Here is an 11,825-nt window from a genome sequence, read left to right on the forward strand (position 1 = left end):
TCTCTAATTTCACCACCCCCTTCTCTCCTCTCCAAAGCATATTCTTTTTTTGCTAAGAGAATACACTGGTTCTATTCTGTTTTCAACGATTTCAAACTATTGGGAATGATGAAATGTTTTGGGAAGATCATTTTTCACCGGTGGCAGCTCTTGGTGTTTGAAGGGATGGTGGGGACCTCTATGTCGAAAAAGTTAGAGCTGTCTGGAAGATATTTTTTGTCTCGATGTTCCTCCTCTTAAATGACCCCTGCCACCAGTGGATTACGGAATTTAAACCCCGTTTTTTTATCGGTGTATCCAGGTGGCATGATTTATTTTTGTGTGTAGGGGGGTTTCTCCTTTAATTGTTTTCTTTCCGGCGTTTGTCACTCACAGTTAATCCCCAAAACGATAAACAGGGTTTTAAAATACCATTGGCGGAATTTTTCCTGCTGGCAACTCTGATTTTGTTAGCGGGGGGGAGGGGGTGGGGCCTATTTTTAACATTTATACTAGCCTTCTTACACCCAAAAAGACATTTCATAATAAAAAATATAGTTTATTGAAAAGGTCATGAAATTCTTGTACTTTTTTTGACTCTAAATTTCAAAAAATACGTCCAAGGGGCGATAACACAAATAACGGGTTTAAATTTTCGTGTAAATGTAAACGATAACCTACTTCACCCCTTTGCATGTTTCATACTTAAAAAACCTAACGGTTAATTATCAAAATAGTTAAAAAGACGCGGGGTTTTTTTTTTTAAGAGCTTTAAATGGGGTTTTTTAAAAGGGTTCTAACACCTTTAAAAGAGGGTTTTTCCCCCTCGTTTTTACGCCTGAACACCGATTATCTCCCAACTGTCACCACGCAAAATGGGGCAGGAACTTTTAGGAAAATGACTGCTTTGGTCCCTTGAGGTTAATTAGAAAAACTACTGGTCAACAGTGGACGGGTGGTGACGCATTTGGGAAATAATCAGGTTTTTCGGGCTAAATATAAAGGGGGAAAACCCACCTTTGCTCTGCGCAGATACTTTTAAAAACACTATTAATGCTCTCAAAAGGGAAAATAAAACCCAGCGTCTTTTAATCTTTTAGGTAAAAAAACCTGTTAGTTTTATAAGTATGAAACGTGCAAACAAAAAATTTGGTTATCGCTTTACATTTATCAAAAAATTTTAACCCTTTTTCATTTGTGTTATCGTCTTTTGGGACATATTTTGTATAAGTTAGAGTCATAATAAGGTCAAGAATTTATGATCCTTTTAAATAAACTATATTTTTATTATAAAATGTCTTTGGGATGTAGAACAACTAGCATAACTTTTAAAAGATAAGGTCGAAGCTTTCATCGTTGGGTCCTCTCCCTTCAGGGATTTTTTGTTATTGTTATGACGTTTTTTAAGGAGAGGGGTCACTCTTTTTAACGGAAATTTCGTCTAGGTACAAGTTCAAACACGATGTTTTGCGGGGGGGGGGTGGGAGGGGGGGGGAGGGGGTGAAGGGAGGGGGGTATCAGGACACCGGGTATCGGGCTATCTATTGATCGTGTCACGCTCTTTAGCTATAGGTGTGTCACTCACCGAACACTTCATGAAGGGTGTTTTTCCTTAAGCAGGCTTGTGATGTTTTTTGCTTCTTTTTTTTTACGTTTTTACTTTGTAATGAGGATGGAGGAATTGGGGCAGGGGCGGGGGAAGGGAAGGAAGGGTCACCTTTTTCGGGTCAACCCTTAAATTTGGGTCATTCCCTGGATGCTTTATCCGTCCTGGGGTTGGGTTTTTTCCCTTCCGCGGCCCATTTTTTATTGGTTTGAGGGGTGATCCTCGCCTGTAACACGTCTTTTGTCGACAGTTAAAAGGGGTCAAACAATAGTTATACATATGGGTTTTAAAGGGAAAGTTGCATTGTAATTAAAAAAATTCAGAAATGGGGGCGGGAAATTTTTGGGAAAAAACCTGCATTGTCCCTTGAGGTAATTAGCAAACATGCTGAGTAAACCGGGGCCGGGTGGTGACGTTTGGAGTAATCAGGTGTTCAGGCGAAAAATACGAGGGGAAAACCCTCTTTGAACGGTGTTATACCTTAAAAACCCCTTTTAATGCCTCTAAAAAAATAAAACCGCGTTTTTTCAATCTATTAGAAAATTTAAACCTGTTATTTTAAAAGAGAAACATGAAAAGGGATGAGTTTGGTTATGCTTTACATTTACCAAAAAATTTTAAAGCCTGTTTTTTTGTGTTATCGCCTTTGGGCTATTTTTTGTTAACTTGAGGCTAATAAAGTAAAAAGAATTTCATGATCCTTTTCATAAACTTTTTTTTTATTATGAAAGTTTTTTGGATGTAAGAACGGCTAGTATAACTTTTTAAAAAAGATGGGCCCTACCGCTCCCCCCCCTACCTCCCGCCCGCCCAACAATATCAGTAGTTCCCCGCATGGAAATTTGCCCCCAAATGGTTTTTTAAAGCCTTTTTTATCTTTTGGTGAGTGAACTGGAGTGAAAAACGCCAGGAAGAGAAAAAAATTTTCAATGGAGAAACCCACCTACCTACAATAAAAAATCATCCCCCTGGAGATATCCCCCAAAAAAAAACGGGTTAAGTTCCTATCCACGGGTGGCAGACTGCTTTTAAAGGGGAGGTACGATCGAGACAAAAGATTATCTTCCAGACAGCTCTAACTTACGTACATAGTGGTCCTGACACATCCCCCTACAACATCCAAGAGCTCCCGGGAAGAGATCTATCCAATATTTCTCATCATTCACCAATATTAGAAACGTTAGCAAATACAAAATAAAAACCAGTGATATATTCTCTTAGCAAAAACGAATTGCTTTGGGAGAGGGAGGAGAGGGGGTGGGCTTAAAAAATTGTGCAAGCACGAGTTTTTTCCCTTCCACATCGTTTACCCAATCGGGTTTGAGCAAAATAGTGTGATGGAAAAAAAAAAATAAAATATTATTGTAAAATCGTTTTATAATCTTTTCATTAAATTTGTATTCTTACCCTGCAGGGAAACGGAAATTTTTGGTCATTAGCAGCCCTGTTGGTACCCCCCTGTTTGGGGGGGGGGGACGGGGGGAGGACGTTAGGGTTATTGATTATGCGTTTCATTCATTGGAGGGGTGGTCACCCTCTGTAACAGGGCAATTCTCGATCCAGGTAAAATTTAAAACACGTAAAATATTGCGGTGGCGGTTTGGGGGGGAGGGGGGGAGGGGTGTGAGGGGGAGGTGGGTCATCGTAAAATTCTGACTTCTTTTATGCAAGAAAAAAAAAAAAAAAAATTGGTAGCCGCCACCAGGGGACTGGGGGGTTCTGCCCTTAATTTTCTTTACAATTTCTATGTGATTCTGACCGTCTTGGGGCTTGGTTCAGATTTTAGCAAAGATCGTTTGTTTTTTATTGTTCTTTTTTTTTTCAGGTTCAATCTTTTCATAAATTTTTAATTATCATTTTGTTTTAAAGGTAAAAAACCCCGACTCATTGTTAAAAGGTTTTAAGTGTATTATTCGTGCTAAAAGACATTACAAAACTAAATCACAAACGAATTTACGGACACCATCACAACAGACAAATAGGGACCATGCCAAACTATATAAAAAAAATACAGACAATGTAGTAAAAAAATTACGGACGAACACATATATATACCCATCAACGGAAAGAAAACAAAATGTTTTGAATAACCACCTAAATGTTCGTTATTTTTCAACTAAGGGGAATTTTCTGCACTATGGGTAGCACTCCTTTATAACAGGGCACACGGATTTGGGTATCCCACGGGAATACATGCCTGATTTCTGGTGATATGAAAGTCCCCCGACCAACACGTCTCCTGCAGCGTCAAGGTTACGTCTCTGCAGCGACAAGGTAGCATCTCTGCAACGCAAGGTAGCGCTCTGCAGCGTCAGGGAAAGCGTCTCTGCGGGTTTTAAGGTACATCTCCCCACCGCCCGGCCGCTCTCTGGTGAAACCTCCGGCCCTGGCGGGGGGGAACATAGGCCGTTTTTAGCCTATGCCGCCACGTACGCTTTTAGTGACGGGACCGTACTGCACTTTTCGGAGCCCGTCCCCGAACTGACGAAGTCGGAAGTCTTGTGATGCCCAAAACCCCGGCGTATCCGTGCCCGGTCCTGGGGGAATGACCGGGGCAGAGAGAGGCACGGGGGGGCCACGAAAGGCGTGTTCATACACACAGTGCACCTGGTTTTGGGTTGGATTATGATTGCATCTTTCATTAGGGGGGGGGTATCACTCGCCTTCAGTGCAGGGCTTATATCTCCAATAGGACTTGTATTTTTTTTTGCTTCTTTTTTTTACTATTATTGCTTTGGGTATGGGGGAAGGGGGCAGGGGGGGTAGAAGGGGAAAGGAGGGTTGGTTTTGGAGGGGAGGAGGGGGGGTGAAGGCCCCCTTTTAGGTGTGTGTATTAGACTCTTTGGGGGACTTTAGGGTTTTTAATTAATTAGGAGGGTTTATCTTTCGTCTGTAAAGGGTCAATTCTCGATCCGGTAAAAGTTTAAACATATGAATATTGCGGGGTGGGTGTGGGGGGGTAGGGAAGGGGGTGGTGGGGGGGTGGTGGGTCAACTGTGACCCCCTGGCATGGGGTTGGTTTATGATTGCCTCTTTTTAGGAGGGATGACACTCGTGTGTGTACGGGTTAATTTCAAAAGGGTACAATTTTAAAATGTGAATATTGCGGGGGCAGGGGGGGGAGGTTGGGAAAAGGGGGTGGGGGTTGAGGGGGGTTGGGGGTAAGGGGTGGGGGGAGGGTCATCTGTTACCTGGCATATGGTTCGAAAAAGGGGGAGGGGATTTCCCAGGTGTGTATAATGATTTTGGTTACGGTCTTTGAAAATGTTTTGGTTTAGGGTCTTTGATTGCGTTAATCATTTCCCGCGGTCTTAACCTGTTGTGATGCGTAAGGTGAGGCGTTCGTCCAGTCCCCTGTTTGGAGAGGGGGGGAGGACAATATCTTAGAGTGGTTAATGATTTCCAGTTGATCTTTGATTATGATAATCACTTTAATTATCCTACTTTCTGTATAGCACCATGAACGACCATAAGTTCTGGTTGCATGCTAAACATCTTAACTATGATTATGTTTCCCGGTTACGGTATTGATTAGTTAATCACTTGCGGTTACGGCATTGGTTTTCGTAATCGATTTTGGTTTCCGGTTTTTTATTAACCTACTTCCTGTTTACCCCATATACGACGTAGGGATCGTTCTGTCCCTTATGCATCTACTATTTTCCTTTTCATTCTTTTACTTATTATTACTATTATTGTTGTTGTTATTGTTATTATTTAACCATTATTTTATTATTGTTATTATCATTAAAATTTTTGTTACTATTATTTCCATATTTTATTAATATCATCATAATCCTTTTATATTTTAACAATATCATCATTTTACATTATTAATAGCAATATCATTGATACTGTTATAATTTAATTTATCATATTTTTATCTTTTCATTAACATTTTTATTATTATTAAAATCTAATTTCATTTTTGTATCAAAATTTTTCATTGCAAATTTTTACCCTTTTACCATTGCTCCTGCTAAAAATATTAATAATTTAAATTTTAAAATTAAATAAATTTCCATCAGTTTTGTTACGAACAGTGATGGCCGAGTGGTTAAGGGTCTGAGAAAAACAGATGGGATCTTCCCCCGAGGTTCGAATCCTACTCACTGCGACTGTCAAATTTTTATTTCGGTTTGCTTAAAGCCTTCTTTAGAGAAACTTAGGGTCTAGGGGAATAAAAAAAAAGCAAATCCCGACCTACCGGTTTTTTGGGGATCAATTCAGTCCCTTTAGTGTATACATATCGGGCTCAACTATATTAAAAACTACTTACTTTTTTGGGGCCAGTCCTATTCACTGGAAAAAGATGAGTAAACGCCTTTAAAATCTATCCTTACTACGTCCAGAGCTATACCCGATGATGTAATGATGATGCCATTATGGAATTTTGATTTTTCTTCCCTTTCGTTTCTTTTTCTTTTTCGATGAATGGAAAGGAAAATATGCGTGCAGGGATTTAAAACTAATTAGAATTATGATGAAAGAAACATAAAAACTAAAAGAAAAAGAATAGATATGCGCAATAAAGTGGTATAAATAAAAGTAACAGTAATCACGATATAAAGATAATACAAACAGATGTAAAGACAAAGATGATAATAATAATGAATAATTATCATTTCATTATTTTTTTACTATTATCTTATTAAGATTATTTAATATATTTAAAAATCTTTTATCTTTATCTAAGTTTATTTGAAGCAAATGTACAAAAAAATAAAGATTATAAAAATCATTATTATTATTATTATTATTATTTATCTTTTATTATCATTTTTATTATTTTCATTATTATTATTTTTATTATCATCATCATCATTATTATTATTATTTGATAAAAATAATAAAGGGGATAATAACAATGATGATGATGATGTTAAAGATGATGAAATAAAGAGGCACGTCGCGTATCCCTGGGAAAAATTTAAATTAATATTAAGCCCAAAGGGGTCGCGACGATGATGATTATGTTGGGGTGATGATAAAGATAAATAAAAGTAATATATAATAAAATAAAATAATAATAATAACAAAGATGATAATAATAATAATAATAAAAATAGTAGTAAAATAAATAACAAAAATAATAATAATAAAAATAATAGTAATAGTAAAAATAAAGTAAAAAGTAATAAAAATAATAGTAAAATAAAAAAGTAAAATATTGCTGCCTCCCATGTACGCCACACTAAGCTTAAAATTTTCCAAGGGGTACGCACGTGCCCCTACCCCCGCATGGCAGGTTGAGCGCCGCCTCCGCCACGTCCACAGGGGACCAGCGAAAAAACCGACGGAAGCGAAGCCGAACGGCTCCCTCCACGCCCCTCCCCTGCGGACCAGAAGCCAGCTGCGAATTCTCTCAAGGAAAAGCGCCCGGGGTTTTTTTTTTTTTTTTTTTTTTTTTTTTTTTTTTTTTTTTTTTTAGATGTCCCCGGCGGCTCTACGCAGAATGAAAAGTTTCTCTTACTTTATTTTCTTCCGGTCTGCGATAGGACATGCATACAAGAAATTTTAAACAAAGGTGGACGCAGTTTCCATTCGTTTTCCCGGGAAAAGCTTCCACTACGCCCCCGCCCTCTCGCCCCCTGCTCTGCGAGTATTTGCGCCCCTTAAATTAGGCGGCAGCGTGGCCGAGGACAAAAAAATGTTTTTTCCCACTCTTTATTTTTAAAATTTATTTAACTCTTTAACAATTAACATAACGCATCGTTTAATGCAGGTACCCGTGTTCTTTACTCCCCCCCAAAAAAGTATGTACAAACAAGAACAGAAAGTGTAATGGCAATTTTTTTTTTATTAATTATCAAACATTATTTTCATTTTTATTATCATTATCTATTTTCATCAAAATTTTAGTATAGACTTTTGTTTTTTTATTATTATTTTTTTATTATTATTATCTTATTTTATTACTATTATCATTATTTTTATTATTATTATTTTTTTTTTTATCATTATTATCATTATCATTATGACGAAATAAAAATAGTTTCATATTATCATATTATTTTTTATTTTCCCTTTTTATTACTTATTTTTTATTATCATTATTATTATGATTTTCATTTTTTATTTTCATTATTATCAAAAAAATTTAAATCATTGTTGTTGTTGTTCGTTATCATTAAAAATATTACCAGCATCAAGAAAGGGTGAACTTTCAAAACAAACAACTATTCCCTCCATAAATTATTAGCAGTTATTGTTGTGTTTTATTTTATCCTTATTACTTTTTCTTCAAATTCATTTTTTGTTGTTTTTTATTTTTATTATTGTTATAACCTTATTATTATTTTTGTTATTATATAACATTATTTTTATATTTTTACCATATTTTTTATTAATATCATCATAATCCTTATTATCATTATAATCAATATCATCATTTTTATCATTATTAATAGCAATATTATTGATACTTTTTAAATTAATTTTTTTCATATTTTTTTTTTCAACATTTTAAAATTTTTTTTATTATTAAGATCATAAAATTTTCATTATTGTATCAAATTACATTGCAATTATTACCTTATTACCATTGTACTACTAAAAATATTAATAAATTTTAAATTTTAAAATTACAATATACCCCAGTGTTACGAACAGTGGTGGGCCGAGTGGTTAAGGCTCTGACTAGAAATCAATGGGATTTCCCGCGTAGGGTTTGAATCCTACTCACTGCGACTCTCTAAAGCCCGCATTTAGAAAAACTTAGGTGTCGTAGGGAAAAGAAAAAAAAACAAGTCACCCATTTAATGCCCTTTAAAAACCTATCTTACTAGTCACATGCGAGCGTACCAGATGCTGGTAATGCGGGCCATTCATGGAATTATTTTATTTTTCTTGCCATTTACGTTTCTTTTACTTCTCTGATGAAAGGAATGGAAAAAAGCGCGCAGGTATTATTACACTAAATTTAAATAGTTATGAGTAAGAAACATTAAATGCTAATAAAAAAAATGAATACGATATGCTGCAATAAGTGGGATAAATAAAATAACATAATCCGATGAAATGATAATACAATACAGATGATAATACAATGTGATAATAAAATATAATAATTTCATTATCATTTTTTTTTTACTATTATCATTATTTAATACATTTTTAATATATTAGTATAATCTTATAAACATTATATCTAAAAATTTTTTGAACAAATGTACAAAATAAAAATGATTATAATAATAAACTTATTATTATGAGTATTATTATTATTATTATTATTTCATTATTAATTATTTTCTTATTTTTATATATTACATCATCATCATTATTATTATTATTTTGATAAAAATAATAAAGGGGATAATAAAATGATGATTTATTATAAGGGTGAAGGGAAAAAAAGAGGCACGTCGCGTTCCCTTGGGATATTAAGCTTAATATTAAACAAGGGATAGCGACTGATGATTATGATGAGATTATATGATGATGAGTGAGATGAAATGATAAAATAAAAGTAATAATAATAATAAAAATAATAATAATAATATAACAATGATGATAATAAAAAATAAATAAAAATAAAGTATAGTAAAAATAAAACAAAAATAAAAACAATAAAAATAATAATAACAATAATAGTAAAAGTAATAATAATAGTAATGTAAATAATAAAGTAATTAAAAATAGTAAAAAATGTGCATGCCAGTCCCCGGATACGCCACACTAAGCTTAATATTTCCAAGGGGTCGGACGTGCCTCTACCCCGCATGGCACGGTTGCAGCGCCCGCCTCCGCCACGTCCCCATGAGGGCGCCCAGCGAAACACCGACGGAAGCGAAGCCGAACGGCTCAGGCTCACGCCCTCTCACTCCCTGCGGACCGGAAGCCAGCTGCGAGTCTCTCAAGTGCAACGCGCCGGGGTTTTTTTTTTTTCTATTCACGCGGTCTACGCAGAAAGGAAAGTGTCTCTTACATTTTTTTTCCTTCGGTCATGCGATAGGACATCAACAAGAAGTTTAAGCAAAAGGGGGACGCGTTTTCCTTCGTTTCCGGAACAGCTTCCACTACGCCCCCTGCCCTCTCGCCCGTGTTCTGCGGTTGATTTCGCCATTAATTAAGGCGGGAGCGGGCTCGACGGATAAAGGAAAAATTTCTCCCACCTTTTTTCATATGATTTATTTAAACCCTTTTAAAAATTAACAAAAAACGCATCGTTTAATGCAGGCTACCCGTTTTTACTCCCCCAAAAAAGCTAAAGTAACTAACAAGAACAGAAAAGTGTAATGGGAAAAATTTTTTTATTGTATTTCATTTTCACATCATCGTCATTTTTTATTATCAATATTATCATCAAAATTATCGTATCATGATTTTTGTTATTTTTATTATTTTATTTTTATCATTTTATCATATCATTATGACGAAATAATTAGTTTCAATATTATCATCATTATTTTTATTTTCATTTTATATCATTTTTGTTATCATTTTATTATGATTATCATTATAATATTATTATCATTATTTTCAAAATTTAAAATCATTGTTTTGTTTTTTGTTGCGTTATCATTTAAAAATATTACCCGCATCAAGAAAAAGGGTAAAAAAACTTTCAAATCAACCCCCTATTCCCTCCCTAAATTATTTCCCTTTTTTGTTGTGTTTATTTTTATCCTTATCATTACTTTTACTTCATTATTATATTATGTTGTTGTTATTGTTATTTTTGTTTAAACATTTTTTTTTGTTTTTTTTTTTTTTTTTTACCCTTTTTTTTTTTAAAAAATTTTTATTTATAAACAAAAACTTATTTTATATTTACAAAATTAATTTTAATTATTTTTCATAATCTTTTACCCTTACATAAATTTTTATTATTATTAAAGCATATTTTATTTTTATATAAAATTTTTCATTTAATTTTTACCTTATTTCCCTTTTTAATAAATTTAAAAAAAATTTAATTGAAAATTCAATATTTCATCATTATTACCATTATCCATTTGGGGGGTTACTAAAAATAATATTTTATTGAATTACCCCTATTAATTATTATTTTTCGGCTTAAAGCCGATTTGGTTAAAGGGGCTGGGGTAAAAAAAAAAATGAATCCCCGCCTAGGTTTTGGGAAACCTACTTTTTTTAATGCGAACTGGGCCAATTATTTATTTTCTTTTTCTTAACCGTCCTTTAGGAAACAAGGTTCGTTAAGATTTTTAAGAATGCAAATTTACCGATCCCCCCGGTTGGGCCCTCAAAATTAGTTTTTTTCCCTTTAGTTTTTTTACCCTTGATAAAATGGTTCCATATTATACCCCTTAAAAATTTGGATCATTAAAAACTTAAAAAAAGAAAAGTAAAGCTTAAAAGTTATTTAAATAAAAGTAATCCCAGTTTTATAAAAAATCAGGGAAAAAACTGATTTAAAAATTTTGATTTTTCTTTCATTTTTGTTTTCTTTTACTTTTAAAGAAATTATTAAGTATTATTAATATTAAATATTATATCTAAAAATTTTTAAGCAAATTTAAAAAAATAATATTTTAATAATAATTTAATAAATAAAATTTTTAATTTTTAAACAATTATTTTTTATTTAAAACAATTTTTAATTTTTTTTTTTAAATTTTATTATTTAATTATTATTTTATCATTATTTTTTATTTGATTAAAATAAAAATAAAAAAATAGTATAGTATAAATTTTTAAATAAAAAGTTATTTTTGGGAAATGTTTTAAAAAAATATGATTTTAAAAATGATTTTAAAATTATTATTAAAGTATTATTAAAAAATTATAAAAATTTTAATAATATAAAAAAATTAAAAATATTTTAATTTTTAAAAATTTAATTTTATAAAATTATAAAAAAATAAAAATAAAATAAAAATAAAATTTAAAAATAATAATAAAGGGGAATAAATAAATAATGTAATAAAAATAAATAAAAGGGACCGTCCCGTATACGCCCAAAAAAGTTTAAAATTGCCAAAAGGGAAAGCGACGTCCCCAGAGGATTATGAGTGAGAGGGAAAAGGGAAAAGAGGAAAAAAAAAAATACCCCCAAATTATTACCCAAATGGATTTTAATAATAGATTTTTTTTTTTTTTTTTTTTTTTTTTTTTTTTTTTAAAATGTAGGGGTTTAAAAAAAAGTTTTTTAAGTTTATTTCCTCCGGGCGTGGGTAACGCCCAAAAAGAATTTGAAAAGGGGACGCAGTTTCCACGTTGGAAAAGTTCCCAGCCCCGCCCCCCCGCCCGGTCCGAAGAGCCCAAAAAGGCG

This window comes from Penaeus monodon, chromosome 26, assembly GCF_015228065.2.
Source record: "Penaeus monodon isolate SGIC_2016 chromosome 26, NSTDA_Pmon_1, whole genome shotgun sequence".
Taxonomy (NCBI): Eukaryota; Metazoa; Arthropoda; class Malacostraca; order Decapoda; family Penaeidae; genus Penaeus; species Penaeus monodon.